Genomic DNA, 15444 nt, shown 5'->3' with positions numbered 1-15444 from the left:
TATATATTAGGCATGGGCCGGTATGAGATTCTGGCGGTATGATAACCTTAGATAAAAATATCACGGTATCGCGGTATTGCGATTACAGCTCTAAAATATTTTATTTTTAAATGTCTGGGTAAAAAAACAACTTTTTTTTCCACTGAACACATTTTATTTTTAAGAAACATATAGAACATTTTGGAACAGTAAACATGTCAGGCTAAATAATTAGAATAAATAATTAAATTCTTCTTAATTAAATGCAGTCACTTAAGTGAGCCTAAACCTGCAGCTCAACAATAATCAGAACATAAATAAATTATTTTCTTTAAAAAAAAATCCCTATAAATGAAAAAAATGCAGTCACTTAAGTGAGCCTAAACCTGCAGCTCAATAATCAAAAATATAATCAAAACATAATTTCTGTAAAAAATAAAATAAACAAATTAATAAAAAATGCATGCATAAACCTGCAGCTCAACACCCAAACCGCGGTATACCTCGAAACCGGTTATCGTCCCATGCCTAGTATGAGCACTGTTTGAATATCCAGTCAGCTGATGTGTCCTCCTGCCCTTCCGCACCGGCTCCTATAGGAGGGAGATGATGGGATTGCATTGCCCTTGAGCTCCAAATAATGCTCTGTGAAGGCATCTGCCCAAAGCTATTCTGAGCAGGCCCATTCCAGCGCTGGACAGACAAACAGAAAGTGTTGGACAAACAGTATTGTGGCATTCTCCATATGGCAAGGCTGGACCCCCACTAACAGACATGATGGGATGTCAGCTAATCTGTCACGTGTTGTCAAGATCATTTTGAATGTGTAGCTTGTACAATAGAAAAGATGTAGAAGTCATGACTGCACACCCGAAGCTGAACTACTTGTCAAGGAAAAGCTAAGTGCCGTGCACCCAGATTAATCGGTGCAAGCCCAGCTGGCACATGATAGCAGCACACCCACCCCGGCCAAGCAAAAGCCGCCAAGAAGTGCTGACATTGTTTCTCAGGTTGCCTTTTGACGCTGAATTTGGGCCACCCCCAGTATTCCAACAGTTTGAAAAAACCTGCTGAACTCAGACAGAAACTTTTACCATGTGTTTGAAGACCTCCCACCTGCTGCAAGGCTGCCAAGAGGTGCTGACATTTCTTGCAGTGCTGGCAGTGTGGGAGAGAGGCTTTCTCCTGGCCCGGGAATGTGTCACAGGCTCCCAGCATCTGCTGAGAGCCAGGGGCCGTAACTGAAGATGGGGCTGCTCGGTTTAAAACACTCATGCGTTTTAATATCCGGGACCACTGCAATAATGAATAGTTGTGCTAAATATGCTTTGTCAGCACATTGTTGCTGTTAACAGCTTGTAATCTGAGTCTGGTTATCAGGATAACTTGAGAGGTGGTAGTTGTTTCACTTAGAATGGCAGGTCAAGCAGCAGCGTTCCTCCATGAATACCCCCCTACCTGACCTGACAGAACCTCAACTGCCCTGAAAAAAACTGTTTTGACTCGATGTTGTGATGGTCGTCAGCCCGTTAATCAAGCACTCTTCCTGTTAAGGGGAAAATTTACACCAAAATTTAAATTGGTAACATTTACTCACTCATTTCATTCCAAACATATCTGACTTTAGTTCTTCTGCAGAACACAGAAGATATTCTGGTTACACTTCTTTACGTTATGTGTAATTACCCAAAGAAGTACTTACTGGTGTTACATGGTAACTACATGGGGTTAAGGTTAGGTTTAGGGGTAAGCTTAGGTTAGTACCTAGTTATTACCCAGTTAGTGTAATTGCTATAATAAGTACATAGCTTACGCACACGGAACAGGACTGTAAAATATAGTGCTAACGATATTTTGAAAAATGTTGGTAACCAAACAGTTACTTGGCTTAAATTCTATTAACAAAGCTAAGAGAGATTTCAACCCAGAGTATGACAAGCTTCCCATTTCCACATTAGGGTTGGAGCTCCAAGGCCGAATTTGAGGAATCATGGCCTCTAACAAAGAACTGTAACAGCAAATTCTTTGGGGGCAGTCATGCAGTCCTCGTAGTTCAGCACAATGAAAGTCTTCATATGGTAGGATCAATCTTGGCCATTTATGTCTGTCAAATACAGTTATCTTGACCTGTGCCTGAGTGAATGGGACTCGTATTTTTGCAGTACAAATTGTACTAGACTGGGAGAGGAGCACAGAACCTGGCTAAACACCCATGTCTGGTCCTCATCCCTAGTTCTTTGGGAACATTTCTCACCTTTCACTCTCTCAACCCCTTTCCATCAGCCTATCCTCCCTACCCATGGCTACTTGGCTTGTCTGCGGTCCAGCAGCAGTCAGATGGCCACGGTTTAACTGGCGCAGCTGTCTACATGGTTCATTTAATTTGGCCATAAAGCCGTGTGCCACTGCTTGTGTGGTCCAGCCTCGATTGCCCTCTAGATTGATTGTGTGAGAGAGGGCATTTCTCTGGCCAGCTCTTTGAATTGAGTGAAAAAGCAAAGACAGATTTATAGCAGACACCGGAGCGGAGGTTCTGGGAGGCATCGCATACCCACTACGTGCCTCACTGACGACTGAACACGTGTAGCCAGCTGCATAGCTGGTTGAGCATATCCTTTCAAACTGGCCTCTGATCGGTTCCTCTATTTCAGTCCCATGATTTTATCTCCATGTCTTGCTCAGAACAGTGTTGTTTTCAGTATGACATCACCACTGGGTTCATCCATTATTTGCTTTATGGCATCGTTGCTTTGAGGTTCCTCAAAGTTGTCATCACAGTCATTGAAAAATTCAGTTGTCGTCCAGTTGAAGTCGATTTGGTTGAATTGGTGTATGCACTGTCACACACAATCCTCCATATACTCAGACACCAAAGAGATAAGAGGTGCTCGGCCCTTCTACGTGTTTTTATGGATGCAAGTTCTCTTCTATGCGTCGAGTGGCCCTTTGCCTCATAGCTTGGGTTAGGAGAATGCATAAGTTCGCGGTTATATTTTCTTCACAATATCCAAGAGGCGTATTGATGAGATCTCTTTGCTTCAAAAGATTAAGGCCCCTTATGAACACGATAACTGCAGTCATGTCACAGTGCTATTTTCATCATTGTCAATACCGTATACCGTGATAAAAGCATTAGCAATTAATCGCAACATGAAAATTTGATACCGGCATATCCCTAGTCGTTATGATACTTTGTGTTTTGTTAAATATCATAGTTTCAGGACTGGCCTAATGAATTATCTGTCATGGATACATTGAATACAGCAAGTGAAGTTGCAGCAGCCATGTTGAATTGGTTAGCTTGAATTGGCTCAGCTCAGGAAACTTGACTCGGATTCCCAGATTGATCAAGACCATGTATCATGTTGGTGGCGGAGCACAGGCATTCTCCACACCTACTTATAAAACTTGTATATAAGCTTGCATATCCAATAAAACATGCGCTCCCACCCCTACCTGATGGTGGAAGGTTTTTCTAGCTCATGATACGTAATAATTCAGAATATCCCACGTTTGCAGTGTAATGATGTATAAAGATTCTTGAAGTAATTCAATGCATTTTTACTTGGTCCTTATCCTACGTAATTCTGATCACAATTCGTTTGATTTCAATAATGAGATCTTACTGAGTTGAGATGCTGAATATATGGTCTGGCCTTTCATATGTGCACGAATGTAGCCCATTGGCGTGCCTTGTTATTAATAGGATCCTAGCATTACCATCAACTTAACTGGAGCATTGCAAAGTATTCACTCCGTTTCAAGCCGATCACACAACAGATTATTTCTGTCAAAGTGGTGCATCACCAAAGCAGCAAACAGCATCCTTATACAATAATTCCTAACACTGTGCCCCCTTAACTTTTTACCAAACAACTTTGTGCATTCATGGTCATTGAAATGCATTTACATGGATAGAAGCTTGCCAAAGGGAGGAAAGTTGTGCTTATCAAGTTTGATACTCTTGTAATAAAATGCTACTGCACTTGCATCCTCTGTTTTGGCACAGTTCATAGTTTCTGGAGACTTTCACATATCAGCATTGTCTGCTGTATGAACACTGGGCTAGGATTAGATTTACCATAATTTGTGTCTTTTCCTGTGGTAGAAGTGTCTTATCGCTAATGTACTTCAGAAAAAAATGTAACCTTTAATATTTGGGAGAGATTATACTTGTAAATACTTCTTTCATAGTTTATATGTATTCTGTCTGTCACTTGTGAGTCATTAGATCTTGTTTAGGCAAAAACCATTTAGATTAGTAATGTTTAACTAAATAAATGTATGATATAACGTATTCAATTGTGCAGCACTATTTAGTAAATTGAGTAAACTTTGTTTTTGTCAAGTTTATCAAGTCAAGTTTGATGGCCTCACTGAATATGAGCATTTAAGTTGTGTTGTATAACCATATTGAGTTAAATATTCATGACTTGCTCATCCAGCACATTTCGAGAACACTTAGTGCTGACTTGACATTAGGAGACCAGACCTGCCTAGTCCGCAGATTACACACGTGTCAAGTAATCCATGCTTTTTATATGATAATAAGACTACAGAGATTTTACACGCAGCCTACTTGGTGATTCGCTCAGTAGGTGAGGTTTTATCTTTATGTAATGTTTCTCTATATGCATTAAGCAGCTCAACATTTTGTTTTTGAGTTTCTGTTCATAAAGGACATTAAGACACCCAGTGACAGATCAGCATGTTATCGTTATTATATCAGTATGACCAGTGATATTAATTCTTAATTCATGCATTGCCTTGTAATTAAATAGTACCAAATTATGTTAAACCTGGTAATGAACTGTTACCCCAGCATGAGGCTAATTGCATTAGATCTTGAGATGATCCTGATTGTTAATTTATGGAAGCCCTGACTTAAGTAGTCCTCCCCACTCAGACCTGATCAATGGGGGGTTTTTTTAGCGGTCAATGATTCTATTCTATTTTTTCATGTCATTTCTTTATATTTTATTATATTCTATATTTATTTTTTAATATTATTTATTCGTCCTTAATTTGTTGTTTTTGTTTTTGTTCCTCAGTTGAAAAAACTTAAAGGTGCAGTAGGAGATCTTGGAAAATGCTAACTTTAGCCTGATAGCACTGAAAGCGAACGTCCCACCCTCCCTGCAATCGCCGTCCAAAGCCACGCCCCCTGAAAGCATATACGCTGACAGACCAGAATACCAGAGACAACATTACAATAGGCTACATCAGCTGTTCCCAATTCCAATCCTCGCGCCCTCCTGCTCTGCTCATTTCATATGCATCTCTTATCACGTGCGACGTTTGTTCTATTCGACCGCAAGTGCCCTCGGAAGTGTACATCACCGGATATTCCGCCATGATTCCAGTTCGAAGCGAGCGTATATGTTCCATACAAAGGGCATTAAAGTGTGCAAGACGTGAATTTAAATAGTATTTATTTACAGAGGTATATTATGTCACACTTCACACTGTGTGTTGTGGCGGGAGGACGGAAGGAAGGAAGGGTCCAGGTAAGGGGTGGAGTCCGGCGGCCGCACGCTCTCCGCTCTCCGGTCCGGGGTGCGAGGGGCGGCGGCGGCTTCTTCCTCCAGCGGCTGCATCCTTCTCGTTGCCCACAGCGCGCAAAGGGACTAGACGGCCCGGCATCCTGGCCCGACGGCCGTGTAATGGGTGCGGTTCTCATCCGGACCACGAGTCTGGCAGCTCACGACTCTGGCGGCACGGGCGTCCCTCTACGCACCCTTCCTGGACCCACGAGGACACCAGCGTGCATGCACGAGGAAGAGGCCGGTCTCCCGAGGAGAGGCGCGCTCGGCATTTAAAAAGCGGCGGTGATGAGGCTCCATTCGGTTCAGGTGTGCCCCATCACACGCCGCCAGCCCTGGCTATTTTAGCGCCCCTCCTCTCTCACGCACCCACTCCTGTCGGGAGCCTGGCGAAGGGCGGCGATTAAGGGACGGGGTGATGCTGATAGTTAGGGGGAGGCAGCCGACTCGTCACAGTGTGAAGTCGCTGCGCAGCGCAAATCCGTGAATGAATGTTCCGAAGTGAAATAAACTTCAACGCATTTCCCCTGCTTCCCTTGCGCGAGTACTGCAATTGGGAACCGCTGGGCTACATCATGTGTCATTCACCAGTGAGAAAACTTTATAGTACAGTTAGTAAAAGTACTACAATACCAGGAAGGAAGATCGGGTTGTTGATGTTTGTCTGCGATTCTCGCTCTGTCTGCACAGCGTGCCTGAACTCGCTGATGACGTATCCTGTCTGCGCGAACAGGGTGCGCAGAGGTATGCAAATACATATGTTGACAGGCAGGTAGGAAAGCCAGTTAAAACGCTCAGACCGAGCGTTTTGATTGGACGAACATTTCTTGGTCCTACGCCTTCCACAGAATATATAAAAACAGATAAATACATTTAGACCACTTAACATAATGATTGCTATCAGGATGTGAAGAGAATTTCAACCAGCATAACAAAAAAATTTTCTGAAGACAATCACCTATTGCACCTTTAACTACATTGCATTACATGTATGTAATACAGTATGTATTTGACAAATAAAGAACTGTGAACCTTGATTAGTATTATGTCTACAGAGTTCTACATTTCAGCTACATCTGAAAGCCTAGGCAACTGACTTGAAAAAAAAAATGGTCAAAAACCTACATTTATTCAGTCTGATTGCCAACAGCAACTTTCTTCAAATGACAAAGGTCTGTTCTGCAGGTTGCTTTGTTGGTTCCTTTGTTTTTCAGCTTGCAGGTAAACTGTTGCGGTTCTTACATCAAAATTTTGAAGCAACAGTGTCTTTTTGGTTGAAATGAATCATAATTTTTAACCCATATTAAAGGAATAGTTCACCAAAAATGAATATTTCATGATCGTTTACTCACCCTCCTGTCATTCCAAACCTGTATAAGTTTCTTTCTTATGTTGAATACAAAGATATTTTGAAGAACCAAACAGTTGTTGGTCCCCATTGACTTCCATAGCAGGGAAAGAAATACTATGGAAGTCAATGGGGACCTTCAACTGTTTGATTACCAGCATTCTTCAAAATATGATCTTTTATGTTCAACCTAAGAAAGAAACTCATACAGGTTAGGACCGACAGGAGGGTGAATACATGATGACATTTTTGGGTGAACTATCCCTTTAATACAAATGCATAAATACTGAAATAATGTTGCCAAAAGACAGATAAACGTTGCGATACAGTTGTTTTATCTATAATTTCCATTCCTCTGATGTGCTTTAAAAGATCAGTATATGCCATTGTGTCTCAGTAACTGCATTGTGACTACAACTCTTAATACCACAATAAACAGCTATCTTCCTAAAACCTCGACCTTTTGTGTCATTTCGCTTACCTAAATTGACTAAATTAATTAGTACAGAGTCTGGTCTTTACAGTGTGAAGTTCTAAGTTTCTTGAGAACTTCTGAAAGTATCCAATCTCAGATGATTTGTGCAGTGCAGAGCAAAGCAAGAACACAGTGTCCTTTAGTCAAAAAATATTTGAATTGCGGTTGCCTTTGCAGATGAACATGAATTGGAAAGTTAGTTGCATTTGCATTTTCTTGCTGTGAAATATTTGGATGGTTGGTTGTTATGGGATTCTCTTGGGCCAGTCTCTTAAGATCAATCATGAGGGATAACTTTGAGAATCTAGCAGGTCTTTTGATTCTGTGTTTAGTCTTATAGTCAGTCCCTGGTTCCTCATCTTCTTCTCAGACAGTCTCTTTATGCCCACATTACTCCCTATCCTCCTCCTTTATCCTAAAAAAAAACACTGTTAGATGGAAGATGGAATCAAATGTGTGATATCATTATAACACAGATGAATCTTAATGCTTGTGCTTTGGGGCTCCGTTAATAAGCACAAGTGGGTTTAGTATACATGAAAGCAAGCTAATGGCAACATTGGTCAACCCTGAAGGATAAAGGAAGCGTGTGAATTCTTTAAAGCTTTCCAGATTAAGTAAACAAGCGTGTATATCATGAAAGAATGTATTAGATGTAGTGCAGTCAAATCGATTAAAATTGTATTTACTGTTTACCTAATATATTGTGTGTGTACTGCGTATATGTATGTACACATGTATATATTTATTATGTAAACACAAACTTTAATTTGGATGCGATTAATCAGTTTGACAGCACTAATTAGATGCATTTGCTGATTCATTGTTGTAAGACACATTGCCTTGTTTCAGTCTTCCACTGTCTGTAATCTTGTAGGCTTCTAAGGTCAAAGAGGATTGGTTTGTGTTTGTTCAGAGATCAGAAGTGTGGAATCTGCAGGCTTTGGCCGTTCTTAGTGCTTGGAATGATGTCTCAGCAGCACAGTATGTCTTCTCTAGGGTGGCAGAAGTGACTTCAGGCCAGATAACTGCTGCCTGAGCCTCCTGTCTCTCTTGGAGGACATTAGTTCACTGGAAAGATCAGCTTCATTGGTGTCCTTTTCACTTTATGCTTGTTTGCTATTTAGAGAACTTACGATATTTGTTCTGTACTAATTTGGCTTGCAGTTTTGTTCTTTTTTTTCATTACTTTTATGGCTCAATAACACTGGCTCAGTGTCCATGATGAAGTAAAGCAAATAAACATAAGTTCTTACTGAAACATTATATTGATGTCCATTTCATGTAGTTATAGAAAAAAATACAAATTTATAAAATTTTTAAGGAAATTAAGCACTCTAGAAATCATATAGTGTAACCATGTGAAACTAGTTTCACATTTGAATGCATTTTTTTTTTTACATTTTATAGTAAAACATTTTGCATGATGCACTGAATTCAGTGTTTGTATTTACATTTTTTGAACGAATTTCAGTTTTTTTTTTAATGGGTCGATAGATGTTTAATTCTTGTTGAGTTTCAGTTATTTTGCTTGTCATTATTTTTCATCAACTATAACAATAGGCAATGTATTGCAGTGTTTATGAGGGACTGAAGCAGTTTCTTTCACACTTGGCTCGCTTTCAATCGCTTCTATTCCATTTATATGAATGTTGTGTCAAACACCTTGTGTTTTAGTTTGCTAATTAAACTCCTTATGGAGTCTCCCGGGGTGTTTGTGTAAGTGGCCCATATCTGCACCCAGAAATGCACACACTCGACTGCATTAGTCTTCCATCAGCATGCACAGACACACTGGCCTGTTGTTTATCCTGCTCTCCCCTGTCTTCAGTCATTCTGACGGAAGGGATGCAGAGAATCGGCATACTGATTTACTGATTCAGCCCGCTCCATCTGTGCCACTGATTATTAAAGGCAGTCCTAGTGGGTTTTTTCCACACGAAAGTGGTGCATTTTGTGGAGATAATAACATTTGATGCATGCTCATTTTTAAGGCATATTGCGTTCTAGCTGTCATCAAGTTCAAAGAGGAATTGGGTGTGGGAAAACTGTCAATTGTGCTTCAGTGGAAACATAACCTTTGAACTTGATGCTAAAAACTAGTGACTGAAATGTATTTTTTTTCTTCTTTCTTTCTATGGTTACCTTCCACTTCTGATGTCATCGCTGGATTGGTTCATGATAGGTAAGCAGTCTTTTCAAACAAAAAACTTACTTTAATTCACTACATGCATTTCCCCAGCATTATGCAAGTCAACAACATTTATCATAGAAGCCTTGTTTAATCTTGTGCACTATCAGTTGGTGAACAGTAGGTGGCAGTGTGGTTTAACAGCTGATGTTTTCACTGAGATTGGCAGCTTCCTATTTTAATAGCTTTAAATGCTCCAATAAAGCTTATTCTAGTCCAGGGTTCCTCAAATCTTGCCCTGGAGGGCCAATGCGCTGCAGAGTTTAGCTCCAACCCTGATCAAACTCACATACCTGTGATTTTCTAATGATCCTGAAGACATTGATTAGCTTGCTCAGGTGTGTTTGATTGGGGTTAGAGCTAAACTCTGGAAAGTGGATCTCGTGGGCCAGATTTGAGGATCCCTGTTCTAGTCATTGCTATTCTTTGATGCTGTTTATTCTAAACTGCTAGTTGAAAGCCATCACAATTGTTCCTCACTTGCCAATCACTCCAGTTAGTGTAGCTGAATGACAGCACTGGCCATGGTTGACTTTCAGGTCAGAAGCGTTCTAGTTCTGTCAAGTAAAAGACATTTTTAATTTAATATTTTGTCAGGTCCACTTATGATGTGACCTAAATTGAGGGGTTTGATGTTACCCTTAAAAATGTTTATAGTAGTAACTTAAAGTTGGAATACTCTATACAACTTTTACCAAAATTTTTGCCAATTTGCTTTCTAGAATGGTAAACAGTAGTTGCCAAAAATAAGAGCCTGTCTGCAGATTCTGGCCAGTCAGAGAAAATCTTGTAGTATATGATGGACACAGACTCGAGCACATGATTTTTGAACATTTAAAACATATTTGTCATGTATCTCCTAGCAAAAAAAAAAAAAAAAAGGCATGTTTCTGCATGACTCTAAGGCAGAGGTGGGCAAACTTTGACTCGAGGGCCATATCAGGTTTTTTTGCAAATAATTGAGGGGCCTCATGGTATATGCATTTCAAATGAAGCTTTCATTTAAAAAAACAAAACAATTTAATCTAAAATGGCAGCCAGTTACTACTGAAATGTATGTATACATGTATACTTACTTCTACATGGAAGTATACATGGCTCATACCATCTCTACTTTTTTGTTTAGCATAAAATGAGCATTATTAAAGTCGATTGATGTATAGGTCACATTGTATCATTTCATTCAGAAGTAATGTAAAATAAACAAAACATTTATAAACATTATAAACATGTATTTTTGGTCCCCTCACTCCACAACAAATCCTTTAAATTTAGCCGTATTCAGAACAGAAGAAGTAATGAAAATATAAGTATAAAACAAACATAAATTATAGTCTCATTCACTATAAACAACATTTATTATAAATGGCAAGCCAAAATAATTTATATAAAGCAAAACTGAAACTAACGGCATGTGGGAAATGCATCAATCCAAATTCTTTGGAATATTAGTCACAGCACTTTTCAGATGATTAAAAAACAGAAAACAGCAGAAGAATGACTAAACAAATAAATGTAGCTAATAAACAATAAGATAAAAGCGACAAACTATTTCTATGTTTTCCCCACAAAATAACTTTTTAATACCTATGAAAAGCACACTTTCTTTCTCTCGCGCTCTCCCACAAACTCACACACATACAGACACGGTCACGAGCGCATGTGCAACAAACACACACACAGAAACGTGTCAGCGCTGATGTATGTGTGTATAAAAAGTTTAGCAACTGAAAAGCTACATGACATTTCTCAATAACGCCGCTGTTTTTGAAGAAGTTAAACTTACAGATTCATTATTGGTAGAGATGGTGGTGCCAAAAAATGTTGAGAGACGAACATGCAGTACTCTGGTAATTCACATATGCTTGCATCTCTCACTCTCTCACTCTCTCTCTGTCATAACTGCATTAGTCTGCATCTTAAAGGCTGAAGCATCCATTCACTAACATAGAGATAGAGAGCACTGTAGCAAGTTCCATGGATTATGAATTTTTGTTTGATGTATCTAACCCTGACGATATTACTGAGTGCATCCTAATTCTGACTGAATGTACCGTATATGTAACCAGTGTTGGGGTTACTTTTAAAAGTAATGCATTACAATATTGCATTACTCCCTTAAAAAGTAACTAATTACGTTTCTTAGTTACTTTTTTATGGAAAGTAATATATAAACTTTTCAGTTACTTTTTAAATCTGGGAAGGTCTTGCTTGTTTGTTTTTAATATATAAAAGTAAAATGTACAAATGTAAAAGCCCTTTCACACCAAAAGTGAAATGAATACCCCTCAGGCTGAAGGAAATGTAAATGTCTGTACAGTAGAGGGCGCAGCTCAAAAAAAGTTGCATAAAGAATATGACGCAGGAGAAGAAAGTTCAACACTGTTCAACAATAACAAAAATGAAACACAAATGTGTCATTTTTGCTAAGTATGGTTAAATTGGATCATTGCAGGTCAGTAGCAAAGACATGGGTTAATAAAATGGGATTTAATACACAAATGATATTTGCCTTATTTAACATATTTATTGCAGGTTTGTATAATATGCTGAGTTTGCATTTGACTGTTTTTATTCATTTTGAGGAATACTGAATCTGTTTTTGTGCAGGTGAGATGAGTAAATACATGTTCATATTTAGTCTAGAACTTCCAGTAAGATCGTGTTCACAAAGCGCACACAATGCCTCTGCACTTCTGATTTCTCTCAACATGTCAACACGAGAGCTGTCAGACAAGACATGGGAAACAAAGTAACTGCCGTTACTTATTTGAAAAAGTAACTCAGACATTTCCTTCTAAATTAAAAAGTAATGCGTTACTTTACTAGTTACTTAAAGTAATCTGATTTCCTAACTCACGTTACTTGTAATGCGTTACCCTCAACACTGTATGTAACTGTTATGTGCAGCACTGCAGGCTACCACACCATCAATTGGATTTTGCAGATATTGCATCAAATTAGTCATTTTGGACCAACTGCCTCACAGGCCAGATGAAAGTGCCTGGTGGGCCTTGTATGGCTTGTGGGCCGTAGTTTGCCCCCAAATCTCAATGTACTAATGCACATTTTAGGGCAGATGAGGTATAAAGTTGTCCCTTTAAGGGTACTGCCATGGTGATAAGCTGTTTTACCCCTCAAGGTACGATTTTTGAAAAAAAAAAAAAATCCTGTTAGTGTAATGAATCAGACCATGAAATTAGTCATTTTGTTATGGAAAGATTAGCAATTTCCCCTTGGCATTTTCCTAACAGTGTTTCATTTTCCTAGCAGTGTTACCAATATTGCCTTATTGGTAAGAATACTTCCGGATGTTAGTCATTGTGGTTATTCTGTTACTACCTATGACTTCTGTTATGTTCTGTAACTATCAAATTCAAAGTTGCTAAAGAACATTCTCATTCACTGTAACAGAATTAAGAATTTGGTCAGTCTTGACTTTTTGATGAAGCTTGCTGCGGTCAATTTACGTAGTCATGGCTTGAAATAACTTCCTCTCGCTCTGATGGTATGGATAGTCTAGATAAGATAACATGCATAGGTTCTTCATGAACATAGTGAAGACGCTTGAGCTCAGGCAGCATGAGCTTGTCGATGCCTGCTCTTGGCTTTGAAACAAGGGTGCCATTGTTCTGTCGCGCACCGTGGAGGTGGCTGGAGTGTTGTTAACCTTGGGCTGTGAGTCACTGATCCAAGGCCAGGGAGCGATCAGATAACTGAATTTTCCTGCAGCGCACTTTGTGACAGCACAGTGGGGGGCGGGGGATGTATTTTGGAACCCCCTGCAGCCTCTGCAATGGTTCAGACTAAGCAAGCTGAGTGACCGACACGTGTCATGGGGGCAGAAGTCATTGCCAGCGGAGGGGTGGTTGAGATGAGGGACCTTGGGAGCCTGGCAGAGCATCAGAAGCACTGTCTTTACAAGATGGTGGTTAAATCCCCTTCTGCCTGCATTTCTTCCTATTAGTTCATTTTTCTAGGCTATTTTCAGCTACATCCTGTTAGAGAAGTGTTTTGTAGTAAAATGGAGGTCTATGGCACAAATACCAGCCTGTGAAATGGGGCTTGTCAATCCACAATAGTAACCAGAGTCTAACTCAGCAGACCATAAAAAGAAACGAACCCTAATGAATTAGCATCAGGAGCAGCCAAATTGAATGGGAAAGTTGCGTTTAAGAGCCGTAAAGCATTTTAATGTTCTCTTACTTATAAAAGCTTTACTTTTCCATTTTATCAGCCTGAGACAGAGCCACAGAAGCCTTTTTTGTCAAGGCTAAGCTAAAATCCAGAATGCGGCGAACACTTTCTTGTCTCTCTTTTTCCATTCACATGAACTGATTAAATGAAGCCTTGTCTTGTGATGAGCTAAACAACAAAATTGTTTAATGGCAGTAAAATGTAATTTGTTTACTCTCTGTGTTCAAGTTGCGACCTAACTGCCCACATGAAATCCAATTTGAAGTCAAAAGCTGCTTACTATAACACATGACTATTTAATTGGAGATCTTTTGTGAGATTGTGTCATAGTTATGCGATTGGATCATTACAATGACTAATCAAAGAGAGTAGGGTTGGAAACCGGTTCAAAACCAGTTCCTTTCTTTAGCTACCGGAACTAAGTGATGTTCAGATCCATTAATGGTTAAAAATGAATACCATATTAAAATAATGTGAGAGCACTACTGAATCTACAGCACAAAAGAGAACACCCAACCATTGTAGTCCGCATGCCAAACAAATGACTCAAATTAGCAGGTTCTTGATAGTGATTCAAAAATATAAAGTATGGCAAAGTAGTCCAAACGGATTCATGAACAAATGACTTTTATGAGCAGAATAAGTTGGTGTATCAATACCACAGTGTGATCAGTGTAGCTTAAAAAATGTACAAACTACAAATTTGAGCTGGTTCTTGTGTGTGAATCGCACACCTACATTTTACTGTAATTTACTGTAGGCGTTCCAAATATTTCTTCCTCAGAAGTACTAAAATAACCATTGCACTGGTGTCATCAGATCTAGTAATACTTGAAATCTGGAAAGTTGCTGTGTCATTGTAGTAGTTGCATTTTCTTGTTCTCTTATCCCATTTTTTGTCAATGGAGATTGTTTGTGACATTCATTTATTTATTTATTTTCAAACTCTGTGACAAAACTAACCAAGGACACTCTCGGCTTTAAATCCAGTTGCTATAGCAGCAGACAGACTTATTTTCCTCATCTGTTTAGATGCCATATACACTCCTTAAAATAAAGGTTCTTTATTGGAATCAATGGTTATATAAAGAAACTAGGGCTGTAGCTATCGATTATTTTAGTAATCGAGTATTCTACCAATTATTTCATCGATTAATCGAGTAATCGGATAAGAAGTAATTTTTCTTTATTAAAGAGCAATACTAGATATACAAGAGAAAATAAGATAGGTCTCTTAAAATAAACAACAATATTTGTTTCCTTTTTAGAAAAAGAAATATTTTTATTGCTGAAATTGCATACATTACCGTTAAAACTAAACCCATTTAATGCATTTAATTGCCAAATTACATTCAAAACGCAAATACAAATATATCAATAAAAAATAAATAAAATAAATATATAAATAAAATAAATACAAAAATCTATTTCACATTACTTTAAAAAAGGTAAACATTACAACCTAAAATTAAGGCATAAATCAAGAAATATACAAATCAATTTTCACATTACTTTAAAAAAGGTAAAAAGGTACAAACTAAAACTAAGGCATAAATCAAAATAATAGTAATAAAAATAATAATACGTAAACATTGCATTTATGTCGTGCAACTTAACTTTCAAGTTTCAGCCTAACTAAAGCTCAAGCATGACATAAGCCTTTACTGTCTTCTTGGAAGGCTTTGTGGCTTTTGTGAGAGGCAAAAATCAG

The 15444-nt window shown here is 38.8% G+C and overlaps 1 protein-coding gene across 5 annotated transcripts in view; it reads left to right on the top strand.

The window, feature by feature from the left end:
* fbxw7 (F-box and WD repeat domain containing 7) overlaps window positions 1–15444 on the top strand; it is a 236815-nt gene that overhangs the window by 146897 nt on the left and 74474 nt on the right. The window contains exon 1 of one of the 5 annotated variants that reach the window (XM_016559876.1): window positions 9510–9530. The exons of the other annotated variants lie outside the window; for them this stretch is intronic. The gene's annotated coding sequence lies outside the window, so the exon portion shown is untranslated. Of the gene's footprint in view, window positions 1–9509; window positions 9531–15444 lie in introns of those variants that run through there. 5 annotated transcript variants of the gene reach the window in all.

The sequence above is a fragment of the Sinocyclocheilus rhinocerous genome, unplaced genomic scaffold, assembly GCF_001515625.1.
Source record: "Sinocyclocheilus rhinocerous isolate Xijiao unplaced genomic scaffold, SAMN03320098_v1.1 scaffold1129, whole genome shotgun sequence".
In the NCBI taxonomy this organism is placed as follows: domain Eukaryota; kingdom Metazoa; phylum Chordata; class Actinopteri; order Cypriniformes; family Cyprinidae; genus Sinocyclocheilus; species Sinocyclocheilus rhinocerous.
The sequence above is the reverse complement of the archived record's forward strand: the minus strand, read 5'-3'. Positions and strand labels throughout refer to the sequence as shown.